This window comes from Humulus lupulus, chromosome 7, assembly GCF_963169125.1.
Source record: "Humulus lupulus chromosome 7, drHumLupu1.1, whole genome shotgun sequence".
NCBI lineage: Eukaryota > Viridiplantae > Streptophyta > Magnoliopsida > Rosales > Cannabaceae > Humulus > Humulus lupulus.
The window spans coordinates 41,122,285-41,140,697 of NC_084799.1; the positions used below are offsets into that span (position 1 = coordinate 41,122,285).

Consider the following 18,413-nt stretch of genomic DNA (forward strand, 5'->3'; position numbering starts at 1 on the left):
AAGTCTTGGAAGCCATGGTTTAAGTTTCAGGAATTTGAAACTCAAGAATGGATTTTGAGTGTGATTGTGTAATTGAGTTTGTTTTTTATGTTTATAGGTTGTTAAAGGGTTCATTTGGGGTTTTAAATTGATTTTGGGGTTTAGGTACTTTTTTGGGTTGTTTTGGCTCGGGGAAAATGCAGGAGAAAACCCAGAAATCTGGGTTCACGTAGGGGCGCCGCGGCCCTTGATGGGAGTGCTGCGGCCCTAGGCCATTTTTGACAGCCAAATATTGTGTTTTTAAGGCTTTTGCCCGGGGACTTGAGGGATGGCTCCAATGCTTTGTTTTAGGGAATTAGGGGTCCCGAGAGTACGGGATTGGTCCCGGGAAGTGGTTTTGGGATTGGTTAGTATTAAAAGTGTTTTATATGTGTTGTGACTAGGATTTCGGAGAGGCTCATGATAAAGGACTGTGCTTGTGACTTTGGTGCATCGGAAAGCTCGGAATACAGGTAAGAAAACTGTAGCACCCGTAGAGCAGGGCTTGGGCCCATAGTATTGCTGCAGGGCGCGGCCCTAGATTGTATCATTGCTAGGATGTAGCTTTAAATGAATGATTATATATTTGATTGTAATTTGATAATGTTAAATGTGGTAATAGCAGAGTGAACGACAAAGGAGCCAGGAACGGCGAAGGGCCGAGAACGGCAGTGGGGCCGGGAATACCACTTAGCACATGGAGTGCTTGTGGTTAGGGTGAGACCCCAATGGATACATGGGATATCCTTACGGTGTAGACCGAGATCCCAGGCTTTGGTAACGCTTCTGGGACGGCATGGCCATATATGTGTTTAAATCTTATGGATTGTCTGACTAGATATGAGTTATCTGCTATAGTGATTGTATGATATGCATATGTTGTGTGCTATATGAGTTTTCTTGCTGGGCTTCGGCTCACGGGTGCTCTGTGTTGCAGGTAAGGGCAAAGAGAAAGTCAACCAGCCATGAGTACGGAGAGCGTGGGGGCGGCGCGTACATGTTTGGCCTACCCGACTGCTTTGGTTGGGGGCATTTTGAGAAATGGCTGTATTAAACTCTGTTTTTGATAATTAGTCAATTGTAAATCTATTTTGAGTTGTAAATATTTTACAAACCCCGTTTTTTGGGATCCCAAATGTTAAACTCTTGGAACTTTTAGTGAAATGGGGTACTTTTAAAGATTACAGCCTTGTCTTTTTGTTTAATCACACTTTTGTTCTAAAAACCTCGCTGAGCGAGTTAATTGCACATTTTAAACTCACTTAGTAATGACTCTAAGGTAGTAGGGTGTTACAGCCACTTCATGGTATCTTCTGGCATAGTCTTTTCCGAAAGAGGAATTGAGGTTGATCAATCAAAAGTCGGCCTTATCTCCAACCTGCCTACTCCTAAGACTATCAAAGATGTTAGGTCATTCCTTGGTCATGTTGGTTTCTATAGGAGGTTCATACACAATTTTTCAATGCTTGCTCGTCCGCTAAGCAACCTCCTAGCCAAAGATGTTACTTTTAAGTGGACACCTAAGTGTGATGAATCATTCCGAACGCTTGTAAATTCAATCACTTCCGCTCCCATCATTCAGTCACCCGATTGGAGTCTTCCTTTCGAGATCATGTGTGACGCCAACAACTTTGCTGTGGGAGATGTGTTAGGACAATGAAGGGAAGGGAAACCCTTTGTCATATACTATGTAAGTCGAACTCTCAATAGTGCTCAAATGAATTATTCCAGTACTGAAAAAGAGTTGCTTGTAGTGGTCTTTGCCCTTGAAAAATTCCAATCTTATTTGATTGGATCACCTATTACAATCTTCACGGATCACTCTGCCTTGAAATATCTCCTTTCCAAAAAGGATGCTAAGGCGCGATTAATACGGTGGATCCTTCTCTTGCAAGAATTTGATATAACTATCAAAGACAAGAAAGGTGTTGAAAACGTCATCGTGGACCATTTGTCCTGACTTAAATTCAACGATCTCACTGATGGTCCACCTATTCATGGTAATTTCCCCGATGAACAATTGGTTTTTGTTACTAAGTTACCGTGGTATGCTTACATTGTGAACTACTTAGTAATTTCCTCCCAAGTGGAATTCACAAGATAAACACAAATTTCTGGTCAAGGGGCACAATTTCTTTTGGGATGACCCATACTTATTCAAGTATTTCCCCGACCAAATCATGCGAAGATGCTTCCATGACGATGAGGTGTCTAGTGTGTTGAATTTCTACCACAACGATGCTTGTGGTGGTCACTTTTCTGTGAGGAAAACCACTAAAAAATCTTACATGCGGTCTTTATTGGCCCACTTTGTTCAAAGAAACCAATGATTTCTGTCGTTCTTGTATAAGGTGCCAAAAGATAGGCTCCTTGTCCCATCGGCACATGATTCCTTTGAACCCAATTCTTGTTATCGAAATATTTGATTGGTGGGGGGTAGACTTTATGGGACCATTTCCACCTTCTTTTTGGCTACCTCTACATTCTTCTCGTTGTTGATTATGTTTCAAAATGGGTCGAGGTCGTACCCTGTTGAACCAATGATAACGCTACAGTTGTCAAATTCTTGAAAGAAAATGTGTTATCAAGGTTCGGTACTCCTCGCGCTATCATTAGTGATCAAGGCACTCATTTTTGCAATAGAACTTTTGAGGCTCTTATGCGTAAGTACAGTGTACTTCATAAAGTTTCAAATTCCTATCATCCACAGACTAATGGCCAAGTGAGTTAGCTAGTAGGGAGATAAAACACATTTTGAAAAAGATGGTAAATCCTGACTGCAAAGATTGGTTTACACATCTTCTAGACGCTCTTTGGGCATATCGCATTGCTTTCAAATCCCCTCTTGGGATGTCTCCCTATCGACTTGTCTTTGGAAAATCTCATTTACCTGTCAAGCTCGAGCATAAAGCCTATTAGGCTATCAAAGCCATCAACTTGATCTTAATGCTGCAGGTATCAATCGCAAACTCTAATTGTCTGAAATTGAGGAGTTAAGAAACGATGCATATGACAATTCCAGGATTTTATAAAGCGAAGTTGAAAATTGCTCACAATAAATAGATCCTGTGAAAACACTTTGAGCCAAATCAGAAAGTGAATTTGTATGATTCTAGTTGGCACTTGCACCCCGGTAAACTGAGATCGCGATGGACTGGTCCATTTGTAGTGAAGCAAGTATTTCCCAACGGTTCTATTGAGGTCGAGGACCCAACCTATGTGAGAATTTTTCGAGTCAATGGCCAAAGATTGAAGTATTACATTGAGAGTATGAGTCACATTGAGGAGGTCCTTCTTAAGGACCCAGTTTATACACTCTGAAATTCTAAATGGTTTGTTTGTTTTTATTCTAGTTTTATTGTTTTGTCTTTCTTTTATTTTTGTATGTCTTTCGTTCTTGTATTTTGTTTGTTTTGGGGTATTGTTATCAGGCTATTTCAACTTTCACCTCATGGACATTGTCATCATCCAGGTGTTTTATTTCCCTATCTTTTTCAATAAATATTCATTTTGACATTGAGGATACTTTCTGGTTTTTGGTTGGGGTGGTGAGCATTCATTTGGAGAATCTTATTGTCTTGTTGAACTTTTAAGTCAATTTTTCTCAAAATTACCGAGCATGAGTACAACTTGTTGGATTGAGTCAGTTTTTACTATGTTTAGCTATTAAGAAGTGATTTCCAGAGTTCTTTTGTGCACTTCCCAAACATGTGGTAAATTGGTTGTTAACGCAAATAGTTGAGAGAAATTTCAAGTTAAAATTTTTTCATTTCTTGGTGAGTTGTGAGAGTTGAGAAAACAACTTTTTGAACTTTTATTGATCATTGGAACTGGTAAAGTCACATCTTTGGAATTTAAAACATGACACTTATTAGAGGGATGTTTTTCATATAAGAATGAGTCTTTATTTTATTTTATTTTATTTGTAAATTCCTTTTATTTTTGTGTTTCCTTTTGTCTAAAAAAAAGTAAAAAGAAGAAGAAGAAGAAAAATAATAAAAAAAGAGAAAAACATAGTAAAAAAAATGAATGAAAAATGAAAAAAAAAAAAAAAAGAACAAGAGCAACACTTTCCTTTGTTATTTTGTAATTATGTAGAAAAAATATTTCTATTATTTTTTTTGTTTTGTATAATTGTGTTCATAAAAATAAAAAAAATTAAAAAATTAAAAAAAAATTATTATTAATAATTTCATTTTCTTATTTATCATTTCTAGTTAGTTGTCATTTTATTCTTTGAGTTTTCTCATGTAATCCCAAAGGTTGTTTGTCATTTGAATTCCAATAAGTTGATATGTCTATCTTGTGATCAATATTGTCCTAAAAAGTTTATCTTTTCTCATTTGAGCGTAAACTGTTACATTTCCAACTCCAAGAGTGTTGTCCTTCCCATAAAAATATTTTCAATGCCCGTGAGGAATTTGGAGATGAGACTTTTATACTTTTGAGATTTTTCAATACTATTTGTGTTATGACTTGCGATAAAAAGGAACATGGTTTGGTACAACTCTAGAATTGCAATTGGAGTAGCTTCGATAGAGATCTTTGACTTCTTGTTGATATTTTGAAAATGCTTATATTGTTTTGCTTGATTTGACTTGATAATTTTCTTTTTCACTTGAATTGCTAGGGACTAACAATAAGATGGTTGGGGATTGTGTTTAGTACTCAAAAATGTCAATTTATTAGTTTTGAAGTGCAAAATAAATTAAGTATTAATTAATATTATCATAAATTTATTGTAATATATTTTATAATTGAAAATATTAATTTGTATTTAATTTTCAGGAAATAAATTGCATTTGGACACTAACAAAAAGAAAGAGAAAGAAATAAGTAAAGCTAAAAAAAAGTGAAAAAGTGGCATTTTTGGAACCAAAAGGCCCAATTCAAAGCCTAGGCCCGCCTAGTTTTCCCTTCTCCCCAGCGCGCCACTTGGCGCGCCCCTCGCCTGCCACCTGTCTGCGTCCCAGCTCCGGCGACTCGCGAACCCGCGCCCCAGCCTTCTTGACCCACGCGTTGACCCAGTCAAACAAGGCTTTGCCTTCTGCCCAAGTCGTCCATGTGGCTTGCTCTCATTGGCCATAAGTTGGTCAATGTTCCAGCTGCCACCAGCCTCTTTCCAGCCCACTTTGTGTGCACTTTGGGCCTTGGACCCTTCCATTTTAAGCTTTAAAACTCACATTTTATGTCAATTTAGAAAAAGAGGCATAGTGACCATTTTCAAAATCATATTTTATTATTAATGTTTCAGATTTATTTTGTAAACCTCATTTGTAGTTTAATTTCTTTTTATTCATTTTATTCTTCTATAAATAAGGACTCTTCTTTCACATTTGGTATGTAATTTTAAAAGTAAAAAAACTATAGCAAAATTTCTACTCACTTTCTTCTCATACTTTCTTCTTATAATTTTGTGAAAATGATGAACATAATGGTATAATCTTCCTAGGAAGGTTAGTGATGATTTTATATACTAGTGATGTTATTTTGCTACTTTAATTTATTATGTTCTTAATATAATGCATTTGAGTTGTTTATGTTCTTTCAACCTCATCTTTATTATTTTCTTATCTTTATTTGCTTGTACTAATAAATATAGGATTAGTCATGCTCTTTCTATGTGTTTCTAATTAGTAAAAGTAATATTGATACATAATTTTATATCTAATCTTCTATTGCATTATTGCCCTTGGGTATTTTGTCATTTTTAGATTTTTCATAAGATTAACATTGTGCTCCTAAAGGAAAGAACTTTATAACTCAAATAGACTTTTGTTAAAAAAGAATATAAATTTTAATGTTAGATTTTCCAAGTAAATGTTGGGATGTGAACTATTTACTTGTGTAATTTTGTAAATCAAGTAACTAAACAAGCATATGCATGATTCTTGAAACCTTTCTACTTTTCAACTATTGATTACATCTTATTTTTATTTCACTTGACTTGTTTCATTTTATCATTTCTTCAAAAAGATAACAAAAAAATCTATTTTCATTTTCATTTCTATTTATTTTATGTTACTAACTTTTTGTATTATTTTTCTACTAATATTTTGGTTTTAGGTTACCTCATTGTGGATCGACCGCTCGACTATAATTACAACTACCGCTTAGTGGTTATTATAATTTGGGCGTTAAACATTTGATCAAATTCAAGTCCAAATATCAAATATGTACAATTTTCAATTATAGAATACCTGATGATGATGATAATTGAATAGATAATGTATAAAGTTAGGATTTCGAAAAAAAACATGAAGTAATATTTGCTCTTTAATTTACAATATTAACATTTTATATTTTTCTAACAGGATGTACTGAAACTAAAAAAAAAGATGTATGGCTAAATTTTTTACATATGAACTCTATTGAGTTTAATAATGTTATGTTCATGTGAATATCTTAAATATTATTGTTAGTTTGAAATCCATGCTTGACCAAAAAAAAAACTTCAGAGTCTATGTATATATCCTGGAATGGTCTTTATGAAATCACAGAAATAGTACCATTCCTGGGGAAAATAGTTTTACGTGGTCAGATTTGATTAATTGTGCCCTTAATTTTGGAGGGAGTTTCAAAACCAAAACAATTGGGAGTCTAATCAATCCACTACTGCACTTTCTCGCATTTGACATATCCTCTCCCAAATGATGTGCTAAAAATGAAAGTTGATGATGCAGTAAATGTGAAATCAGATTGGTGGTGTAAGAATTACTAGTAATCAAGTTGGGAAGGTGTGCAAAACAATGTCTAATTGTTTGCTGCTGATACAAAGGGCTGTTTTTTAAAGGTTGAAGTAGTTAATTATGGACTTGGTTGCTGCTTGGTGATAATTGGATCTGATTTTGCTTATGTATATAAGTTAACTTCTTCATTAGAATCACCCTAGATTTTGATAGATTGATACTCAAGTATATTAAGCGAATGGCTTATCAATCATATATAGTATATTAGTATTGTATTTTCTCAATTGTTATCAGGACTTCATATGCTCTTGCAAAAAAAAAAATGCTTTATATATGTGTTGAACAGAGCAAATTTCTCCTGGTGCTTCTTCTGCTGTTATGGCAGAGTTCCATTGTTCTTTTCTTTAATTGAATTATCACTTTTCAAAATAGATAAAGGTCACTATTGGCCGGCCTGCATGTCATTAACTTTAATGATGGTTTTGAAGAACTAAAAGAAAATTATTGATGCAAGTATATAGAAGAGATATGTAACTAAGTAATGATAACTTCTATCCTATAGACCCAAAAGTTCAATAAAAAGTTAGTTAAATTGTTTGTGGCTTAGCACTAGCATTATGAACTTAGCACTAGCATTATGAACAATGATGCCATAACATGCAAAAATAAATAAATAAATTTATACTATGAATTCTAAAGAAAAAGAAAAATCTTACTTTCAGTCACACTCTAAATGTTAAATTTAATATATTGGATTATGGGAAAGTAAGTGATATTAAAGAGAAAACACATAATCAAACTAAAATACTGTTTTGCTCAAATTATTAAACGAAAATGTTCACCACTAGTTCTAAATGAAAACTTCAAACTAAAACTAAAATACTAAAATGATGTTTGACACCTTAACTAAAAAACTGTTTTTTGTTTTTAAAAGCTAAAAACTGTTTTTTGAAAACAAGTTGATGGTGTTTGGCATTGTTTTAATAACACAATTTTTAAAAACAAAGTTACAAAAAACAGAAAATTTTGAGAACAACAAAAAGTTGTTTTCTATTATTCTCAAATTTTCTTAACTTTCTCACTTCTTATTTTTCATCATTTTTTCTTTCAAATTATTTTATCTCATTATTTATTACAAACTTTTAAAATATTTTTCTCTTTGTAAATATATTTGTTAATTTTTTATTTAAGATTTTAAAAAAATAAAACTAAAAAAATTGTTTTTAGAAAACATTAACCAAACACCTCTTGTTTTTTGAAAACTACAAAAACAGTTTTCTGTTCTCATTTTTTAGAACAAAATTTTAAAAACAAAAAACAATGTCAAACAGGCCCTAAATAACTCAAATTGTTGTGCTTTGCTTTGCTTCCTTCATGTGCTTTCCTTCTTAATATCATATCTATTATCGTTATAGTATTTGTTCCAATACCAATGCTTCTTCCATACTCTCTCAGTCATCTCGTCAATAGGAATTCCTTTAGTTTTCGGAAGGAGAAAGATAGCAAAGAGGAACATTATCAAAACCCAAGCTGCAAAGAAAAAGAATATACCGGACTGCATATGACAAAGCATAGTCAAGAAGGCTTCAGCTATAAGGAAGGTAAACAACATATTGGTAGCGACCGCAAAGAAGAATCAACCACCCTAGCGAACCCCACATGACCATGCGAATCCAAATACAAAAATACATATCAATAGCAAGACTATCATGGCATACTTGTTAGATACAGAGTTTGTTGCTTTTAGTTGGGTTGTGAGTATGCCTCCCATTGCAGACTGCAAACAAAACAAATTAAGCGAAGTTAGTTTATTAGTATCAATGGGATAAATGAAACGTACGTCACCAAACAAATTTTAATTTACCTGAGCAATAAACATCTGAACAGCTGCCTCAATCAGTAGACTTTTTCTTCCGGCCTTATCAACTATAAGATTTGCAACAAAAGTTGCCAACACATTCACTCCGCCAGTGACCACCGCAGATAAAAGTGAAGGATCACTCCCGAAACCAATTGTTTGAAACAATACAGGGGCATAAAACATAATTAAATTAATCCCCGTAAATTGTTGAAAAATTTGTAGAGCAATAGTTACCAAGAGCTAGGGTCTGTTGGAACGTTGCATGAGCTTTTGATATGAGTGCTTCTCTTTAGCAGCTAATTCAGTGGCATGTAAGATCATTTCATATTCTTTTTCCACATCTTCCACACCTCGGATCTTTCTCAAAATTTTTAAACCCTTCATCTTTCTTACCTCGCTCGATCAGACTTGTTGGAGTCTCAACAATTAGTAGAGACCCTACTAGTAATATTAGGGCAAGAATGGCAGCCCCTCCTAAGGAGATTCTCCATCCATATGGATGAAGACGTGAAGTACCATAATTCACAACACTACTACAATCTGGACATCAGTCATTGGCCATGAGAGGTCAGTTCTGCTTAAACTGACTTACCACATGTTCATAAGTCGGTTTACACAGAACCGACTTATCATGTATAACAAAGGTAAGCATGGGAGGTCGGTTACGCAGGAACTGACCTACCATGTTGACATGCTAGGTCGGTTCACATTGAACCGACCTCCCATGCTTGAAGATGTCATAGTAAGTCGGTTCCTGCAAAACTGACCTGCCATGTTAATCATGGCAGGTCAGTTCTGTGTGGACCGACTTACTATGTCCTACATTTCTAACATGGTATGTCGGTACTATATGAACTGACTTATCATGTCACATTTTTATCTATTTGAATTTTTTAAATACAATAATTTATTTAGTAGTGTATGAAATAAATGTAAAAATTTTATATTTGTCAATCTACATTATAATGTTTTGAAATATAAATAGATGAATCAAATTAATCAATTATTTATAATATAAAAAAATAATTATATTTTATAATGAAAAAATATTTTAATTGAATATTATTTATGATTTAAAATAAAAAAAAATTATAAATATTTTAATGTATTTAATTAATATTTTTTTAAACGACATGGAAGGTCGGTTGTGTAGGAACTGACTTTTCATGTGACATAGTAAGTCGGTTCTATGGACTGACCTATCATGTCATTATAAAAATATATTGTTAAAGATAGTCTAATTTGTTTTTGTATTATTTGAATTTTAAAATATATTACTTTATTAAATAATACAAATATATAATTGATTTGTGAATGCAATAAGTATAAAAAATATATACTTATTAATATTACATATATTATAATTTTTAAAATATTAATTAATTAATTATTCAGAATTAAAAAAATTTAATTTAGTTTTTAATAAGAAAATATTTGAACAAAAATAAACTAAATAAGTTGGAGATTTATAATTTTAAAACTAAATATCAACATATTAAACTTATATATTTGTTAATTTTAACATCAAAAGTCGATTCTAGAACAGACATATCATGTTGCATCATAGGTCAATTGCTAATGCACTGACTTACCATGTTAAAATTATATATTTTTAATTTTAATAGCATAAGTCAGTTTTAGAAATGACTTATGATGCTACATCATATGTCGGTTGGTATTGGAGACATACCTTGTTAAAATTAGGGTGGAAAAAAAAAAGCACAAATAAAATTGAGTATCCCGCGCTCTTCTTCTTCACTGTACACCCCTGCGAAAAAAATTTCTTCTCATCTTCTTCATTCCGCCAGCAACCCAAACTGCAGCGACTCTCCCTCCTCAACTCCGGTCACTTAGCTTCACTCATCATTCATATTCATATGCTTAGATTCTAGCACAATAAGGGCAGACTTTTGACTTTGAGAAGTATATATTTATATACATATTTATATGCTTACATCATATGTATAACATGTTGAATTTGGACTGTTTTACCACTTGATTACTATTTAGAGTGGACTTTACTCTTCATAAAATTGTTGATAATGACTGTCATCAGAAATATAATTATGGGAAAGAAAATGTTCTATCAAACCTATATTATATTATATTATATTAATACTATTAATGCATGTGGTCTATTAAATTAAAAAGGATTCAGTATATATTAAAAAGGATCACAGTGGTCTTTGCTTTTATGTGCTTAGGGGGTCATTAATTGGACACCAGTTGAAAATATTTGTATATGTTTAACATATGGAGAGTTAGCTGCAATATATGCATTTAGAAAGGTTCTTTTATATGTAGTCTTTGTATTTTGATTGTGACAACCATATGTAATTTTGTATTCTATTTTATCTTGCTTTAGTACGTCATATTGCCGGCCACTAAGTTGAGTGGCCATCTCATCTGATCATTCTTTACGATTCAGATTTGGTAAGACATTGACAAGAAACTATATTTAGTGATTGAATTATTTTTCATGACTAACATGTGTTGCTTTCATGTTGAAGCTACCTAAGAAGACAAAGAAGCAAAAAAGGAATGGTTCACCAATACCTAATGCCCCAATGACACAAGAGAAGTCTCATCCTTCCCAAAGACTTCCTAGTCAAAATGAAGTAGTGTCAATTAAAGCTAGTGCCCCGATACTCTTCAAGATTCCTAGTGGGGTTCCTCGCTTTCTCAAGTGTCTATTAACTATTGTGAAGTATGTGGAGCCAAGTTTCATGATCAAAATTCTGATGGATTTTGAGATATCCGGCCATGAGAATGATTTATATATCTCACAAGAAGATATAATCCATGTTGGCTTAATGGAAGAGATTGGAGCATCATGTGTATCGTTATATATCAGGTATCAAAGATTTTTAAAATAATTATAAGTTTGTTCATAACTTATTTTATAAATTTAACAGAGATATATTTTTTATGTAGGATTTTATACTTTCAATTAGTGAAAAGAGAGATCAATCACTTTTTTTGTTTTGTTGAGCCAATTTGGTTATCAAATGTTGGATCCACTGAAAAAGAACGAGTTGAATGGGTATCAAAGCGTATGATTGATTCAAATCCGGGTCAGATGTGGTTGTTTCCATATCATAAGGGGTAAGTTTTTTACTTTTAGTATTTTGTTAGTGAATATATATAATATTAATAATGAAATATTTTTATGTTTCTGTTAGAAAGCATTGGATGCTTATAATAATTGATTTTGATCACCAATTATGCTATTTCCTGGATTCTCTTCACAATTTTCCACCAGATGAAATCAAATCTCTCATTCCTCGGTAAAAATCTAACCAATTAATTGCATACTCTTTAATTCATTTAAAATTAACAACATCTAAATGTTTATGTTATTATTATTTAGTGTCTTTCAACATTTACGCACAAATAATGCAAAAACTAAGGAAGTCGCATGGAGAACAGTTAAGTGTCCTCGTCAACCATTACAATCAGTACAATGTGGGTTCTAAGTTATGAGGATGATGAAAGACTTCGTGACAAATGAGTTTTCAATGCGATGACTAACTAGTAATGTAAGTGAAAATATTCATTATTAAAGTTCTAGCTTTACCTTAAGATTAAGTATATTAATTCAACTCATGCAATGAATTTTGTTTTAGTGTGGCGGGAAGAACTATTACACAAAGGATGAGATCAATGAAGTACGTGAAGAATGGGCACAATGCGTCATGGATTTGATGAGTACTACATAGGTCCACTCACTTTTGTTAACTTATACTTTTAATGAGATATACTTACAATGTTAACTTAGACTTTCTTGAAGATATACACACTTTTGTTGCCAAACTATAGTTTACAATGCTTATGTGAGTCATTTTGTAATTAACTTAAGACTCGTTATTTTAGATACTTAGTTCAAATTCTAGTATTTTATATTATTGTGATATATGTTTTGTTTTGTTCAGTTTGTTTGTATAAATAAACATGATTTGTTTTGGGCATAATACACTTTTTAAGAGAGAAAAAAAAACACCATAAGTCGGTTCTACTAATACTGGAAATAGAACTCTACACCATAAGTCGGTTGTGAACTGACTTGTCATGTTTTACACCAGAGGTCGGTGTGCCACACCGACTTACCATGTCTTATACTAGAGGTCGGTTGCAACCGACCTACCATGTCTTACACCAGATGTTGGTTTGCAACCGACCTACCATGTCTTACACCAGATGTCGGTTTGCAACCGACCTACCATGTCTTATACCAAATGTCGGTTTGGCGCCAATTAACCTACCACGTTTTTACATCATAAGTCACTGCATGGGAAGTCAGTTCTCAACCGACTTATGAACATTCAGATGTCAGATTTTAACCAACTTATCATGTAATTTTTTTAGTAGTGCAAAATTGGCTAATAGTATTCCGACAGTAATTAATAATTGGAAACAGATGTTGAGAGCTCCTCGATATCTTGTTGGTGCAATCTCGGATATAAACAATGGAACTGCCTGTATATAATAATAAATATAAATGTGTTTTTTTTATATAATTAAAACTAATTAATAAAAAAAAAGTACAATTCAAATCAAATTAATTGGTTTTTTGTAAAGATTACTAACCAATTACAATATTCCAAATTAAATTATTATAACATTGATTTTAAACAAATTCAGAGGCAAAAAAGGGCTATAAAGGCAAATTGCGGCAAAAGCCTCTAATTTAGATATTATTTTTCTATTATTTTTATACATAAATATTACCTATTGCACAATATTCCAAATTAAATTAGATAACTTTTATTATAAACTAAGCAAACGATATATTTCTTTGAAACGATAATATTCTTGACAAACCACAATATATGCTTTTTAAACAAACTTCTTAAGAATGACAATATTCTTGATAAAGAACAATTATCACAATTTAAAAAAAATGAAAAGAAATAAATGCCATTTTTCTTGAAAACTATAATATATAACAAAAAAAATATTATATATATATGTTTTTTTAACAAAAATATTAGTATATAATAATAATCAAATTATGTATACCGAAGAATATAAATTGAAAACCGTATTCTATACTAAGTGCTTTAAACAGTAAAATATATGTTAGATACCTGATTACCGAATCCAACACCGACACCGAGACAAATCCTTCCAGCAATCAACATGCCAAGATCTTTGGCAGCGGCGTTCAAAATAGAACCCATCACGAAGAAAACAGACGTTGCTTGAATTGTCACCTTTCGCCCAAACTTCTTACAAGTCATCGAAGCTGTAAAATCATTTATTGGCATATTTGACAATATTGACAAAATTAATTAAAGGAGTATTTTCAAAATGGGTAGTTTCCTGTTTTGTAATATTGAGTGTAAATTTCGAAAATGGGTAGTTTCCTGTTTTGTTGAAATGTGTCTTTCTATAATCAGATTATTATATATATGTTAATAAAATAAATATATAATTTCCTATAAAAGAATATATTTTCTTGAATTGGAAATTATTGGTATTTATTTTATTTTTTGATATGATTTATTTGTCCAGAAATCGTGTACAACTTGCAGAGATAATGAATATATTGTTTCCTTATTTATTTAAGGAAACTGGGTTTAAAAACTATCCAGGTTCAATGAATCTGTTTGAACGGATTGACAGTCTGTTTGAACAGATTCTGATTTGTTTTCCACAGCCTAAAGGGATTCTAAAAAGTATATAATCATACTTAGGTCGTTGTTTTTGATCATCTCTGGTGTATTATTTTCCAAATATTTTTCAAGTTTTTAGAGAGACTTTTTATTATGTGAAGAACTTGAGTCCAGCAAGTTCTTAGTGGTTTATTACAGTGTACTTCTGTATTGATTTCTTTGTGTTAATTGTGCAGGTTGAACACACTTGGACATTGGTCATCAAGCTTCGGGAGAAGTCTTGTTCGTGAGTCACTTTTCGGGAGGAAAAGTGTAAGTATTATGATTTGAAGGGAGTTCAAGATCTTAGCACTTCAGAAATTTGATTAGGAGTTTAGATTACAACAATTGCGACAAATTCAAGAGGGAGTCTTTATTTGTATAAGTTAATTTGGTTTTGTAATCGTTTAGATATTCTTCTAATAAATTTCATTCTCTGGACGTGGCTTCGTGGATTAGTAGCAATCTGCAAAGATTGCTGATACCACGTAAAAATTCGTGTGTTCTTTACTTTATGTTCGTTTTTATCTTCTATTCACAAACTGTTTAAACATATCTGATTTCTGTTCAAATAACTTTGTATCTGTTTAAACATTTATGTAACATTTCAACAATTAATTATTTAATTTGAATAATTAAATTAGTAATCATAAAAAACAGAATTTCAGAAGCTATATAAAAGAAGCCACAATGGCTGCCATGTGACGCCGTGAACAGTTGAAGATACTGATTATCGTATTTACTATAGTTGTTTTCCTTTACGTGGTGCTTTTTCGCGTACACCAATGGAAAAAAATTTGATCAGAAAATCATCCATAGATGTAACTCCACCTAATAAAGAAAACAAAAGCAAACCCATTAATTAATGTATCAACTATATCATTTCCTTCATAGAAAAATATATATACGTAAATATATAATGTACCGGATATGCCAATATCATATCCAAACATGAGACCACCACATGCCGCGATTATACTGCACACAATAACTTGCTTGGTGAGTTTGGCAGGAAAGTCATCGCGGCCGCCGCCGGACTCAGCAATGACTAGCGGGCATGTTGTGCTATACTAATTTGAGACTGTAAAATTAAGGAGTATTAGTAATGGATATAACCGTGAATGAGATGAGGGTATTTATAATGATTTGTTATTATGTAACAATCTACCTCCTATTTGAACTCCTTATTTTACTTTTCTTCCTGGAGAAAAATACATCTTTCAGTTAATTAATAGTTTATATTTATCCTGTAGTTAAACTTCAAATATATTTATCCTATTATTTTATTAAATTTGAAATTATAAATGATAATATCTAATATCAGTCATATCTGATTAGTTATATAAGACATATCACTTATTGTTGGAATAAGTTAAGTTATTTTTAAATAGCTTTTATATTTATTTAAAAAATATATATATTTAAATAATTAAATTGAAGTTTTTATTTGAGGCCACAATCTTTTCTTTTATTTACGCTTAGTACATCCCCGTTTTCATCCCTTTTTCTATATTGTGTGAAAAATAGAAAAGAAAAGGTGGACATTTGTAAAATTAAATAAATAAAAACTCAATAAAAAAAATAAATCAAAGAACAAAAAAATTAATGGGAAATTCATATGTGAGGGCATTGCAGACCCCTAGCATGTGGCTTTTTTCTTGGCCATTTGATGTAGGATTGAATGGAGTGATTTGAAACCATATTATCTTTATTTAAATTCTCTCACGTTATTTTGTTTGAAAAACGTTCGAAGAAAAAAAAAAGTTGTCCTCATAGTTATGATAAGTTCAGTGGTTTTTAGAAGATGGGCTTATTACTCTATAAATCAAGGAAATCATTCAAAACCATAGAAAAGGAAAAATTGAAATTGTGATTACTTCTCCTTAGTCTAAAGTGGAGGTGCGTGAATAGTCTATAAAAAGGTAAGAGTGGTGAAGATCTATTCCATTTTTGTTAATTTTTTTTATTATTATTTTAATCTGAAAAAAAGGAGATCACACGGTAAAGATCCCAATAGAAGCTCGGGCTTTGTAACATTTGAACCTCTATCAACAATGAGGGAATGCTAAGCAAAGACATCCCTAGCTACCATTACACCACTTAGCTAATTTTATTGGTCGGTTCTTTTTAAGCTTCAAAATTCTATTTGATCATTTAGGCTAAACAAAGCACCAAGAACTAATTTGAAAAAATTTTAACAATAGAATGGATGAAAAGACAAAATATATAAATAAGTGAACAACTTTACTTTAATAAGAAAAAGGAAAAGTGCTCTATTGATGAGTTTTTTTTTTTTTTAATTTTGGAGAATGTGAACAAGGAAATGGATGCAGAATCAAAAGAAATAAGAGAAACAACTTTAACTAAAAAAAAATTACTAACAAATTATTTCTAAAAATATTAAAGAAATTGAAAAGTAATGTAAAGTTTACTTTTCCACTCTAATCAAATTAATTGCGAGCTGTCAATCTCTATGAAAAGAAAAAAAAAATATTGTCAATCACATTAAAAGGGAAGAAGTAGTCACATATATCAATTTGCATGAAACACAAATCGAATAGTTCAGATCACTCATTTTAATCTTACATCGACAACTAAAAAAAGCCTAAAACAAAAGCCTCATGGGATAAAAATAATGCCTCAATATAAGTTTTTCCCAAAAGTTAACTACCAAAAGAATGAAAAAAAATTACGTCTAGTTACTTTTTTCATTTGGTATAAATTAATCAAATTGATTTATATTGTAACATCTAAGATTATTTACTCTAAATTATTTATCTTTTAGTATCTAATAATAATAATAAAGCAATGATAGACACACAATTAACTTTCACATAAAAATTATACACCTTAATGTGTAATTAATCTCAACTATACATATTGTTAAGTGAGGGCCACATCATTTTTTAATTGTATAATTAAGATTAATTAAATATAATGGTGTGTAATTTGGATGCATGCTTATCATTTCTCATAATAATAAATTAATAAGTTAGCATTATTAATTTTTTTCTTTCTAAATTGCTTAAATTTATTCTCTAAAATTAAAGAAACGGTTAATTATATAGATTTGTTAAATAACAAAAAATAATTAGGATTTTTATGTGGTGCGGACGTACGAAATGCCCGCACCTATACAACTGTTTTCACTAGCTTCCAATTGGTCCAAAATAATAGGCGTATAATGTGTATACTAGGGGTGCAAGTATATTGTATTTGTTCTGGTTAAACTCCTTTACTAAGTAATGCACATGTCACACGTGTAGTCTAATCTAATTTCTTTGTTTTTTTAGACTATATATTCTTCACATTCTTATACAACATTTTTTATATTTTTTATGTTTTGACAAAAAATTTATAAGACTTATTTTGTTTAATTTTTAGTAGAGTGCGGGGTTAAATATTTATAATTTTATTATATATTTATTTTGTATTTACAAATAAATATTTATATTTATATATTATAAGATTAATTAATAAATTCTTTAACAAATATAACTTTTAAAAAACAACGATCTAAAAAATAGAAAACACAATATGGGATGGTTATATATATAATCAAATATATTTTTATTTTTTAAACAATATGAGTTAAGTTAGTGTTAAAGTTGTGGTTTTGTGAGTTTATATATAAGTAAGTACTATATAGTCGTGGAGTGGAGTAGAGGTGGATATTACATTATTATTATGAACAAGTTCATCGTGGTTCATGTTTCCTTCACTATATTCTTATAAATTTCTAATCATAAGTTGAGTTTTAATAGTTATATTATTTTAATCCATGGAATAATTTGGTTTAGAGACTTCAATTAATTGTTATCTTGTGTGCTTTTTTCATTTTAAAAGCACATAAGATGCTCGACAAAATGTCTCTGAGAATGACACCAATGATTGAGTTGCCTTCTGTAGCTGTGTTCACTTTGTACCAGCTAGTAGGTTCTATTACTTAATTAGGATTATATTACATTTTCTAGCTGATGCATACATGAATATATGTTTTATATTACTTATGGCCCTTTTTGTATTTTGCAAGAGACTAAATTAAGTGCACAAACATAAACCTGAGGCAATTATTTATTGAGATATTCAGCCTATTCGTATGTTCTCTCTTTTCCTGAGGTAATTAAGTGTACAAACATAAATTTGAGGTAGAGAATATGTTGTATGTATAATTATAGCTTCATCTTTTCA

General features: G+C 31.3%; 1 pseudogene; it reads right to left on the reverse strand.

Annotated features, from left to right (window-relative positions):
• Window positions 1-8,079: 8,079 nt before the first annotated feature.
• Window positions 8,080-15,439, reverse strand: LOC133791621 (sugar transport protein 8-like; annotated as a pseudogene).
• Between the last annotated feature and the right edge of the window lie 2,974 nt (window positions 15,440-18,413).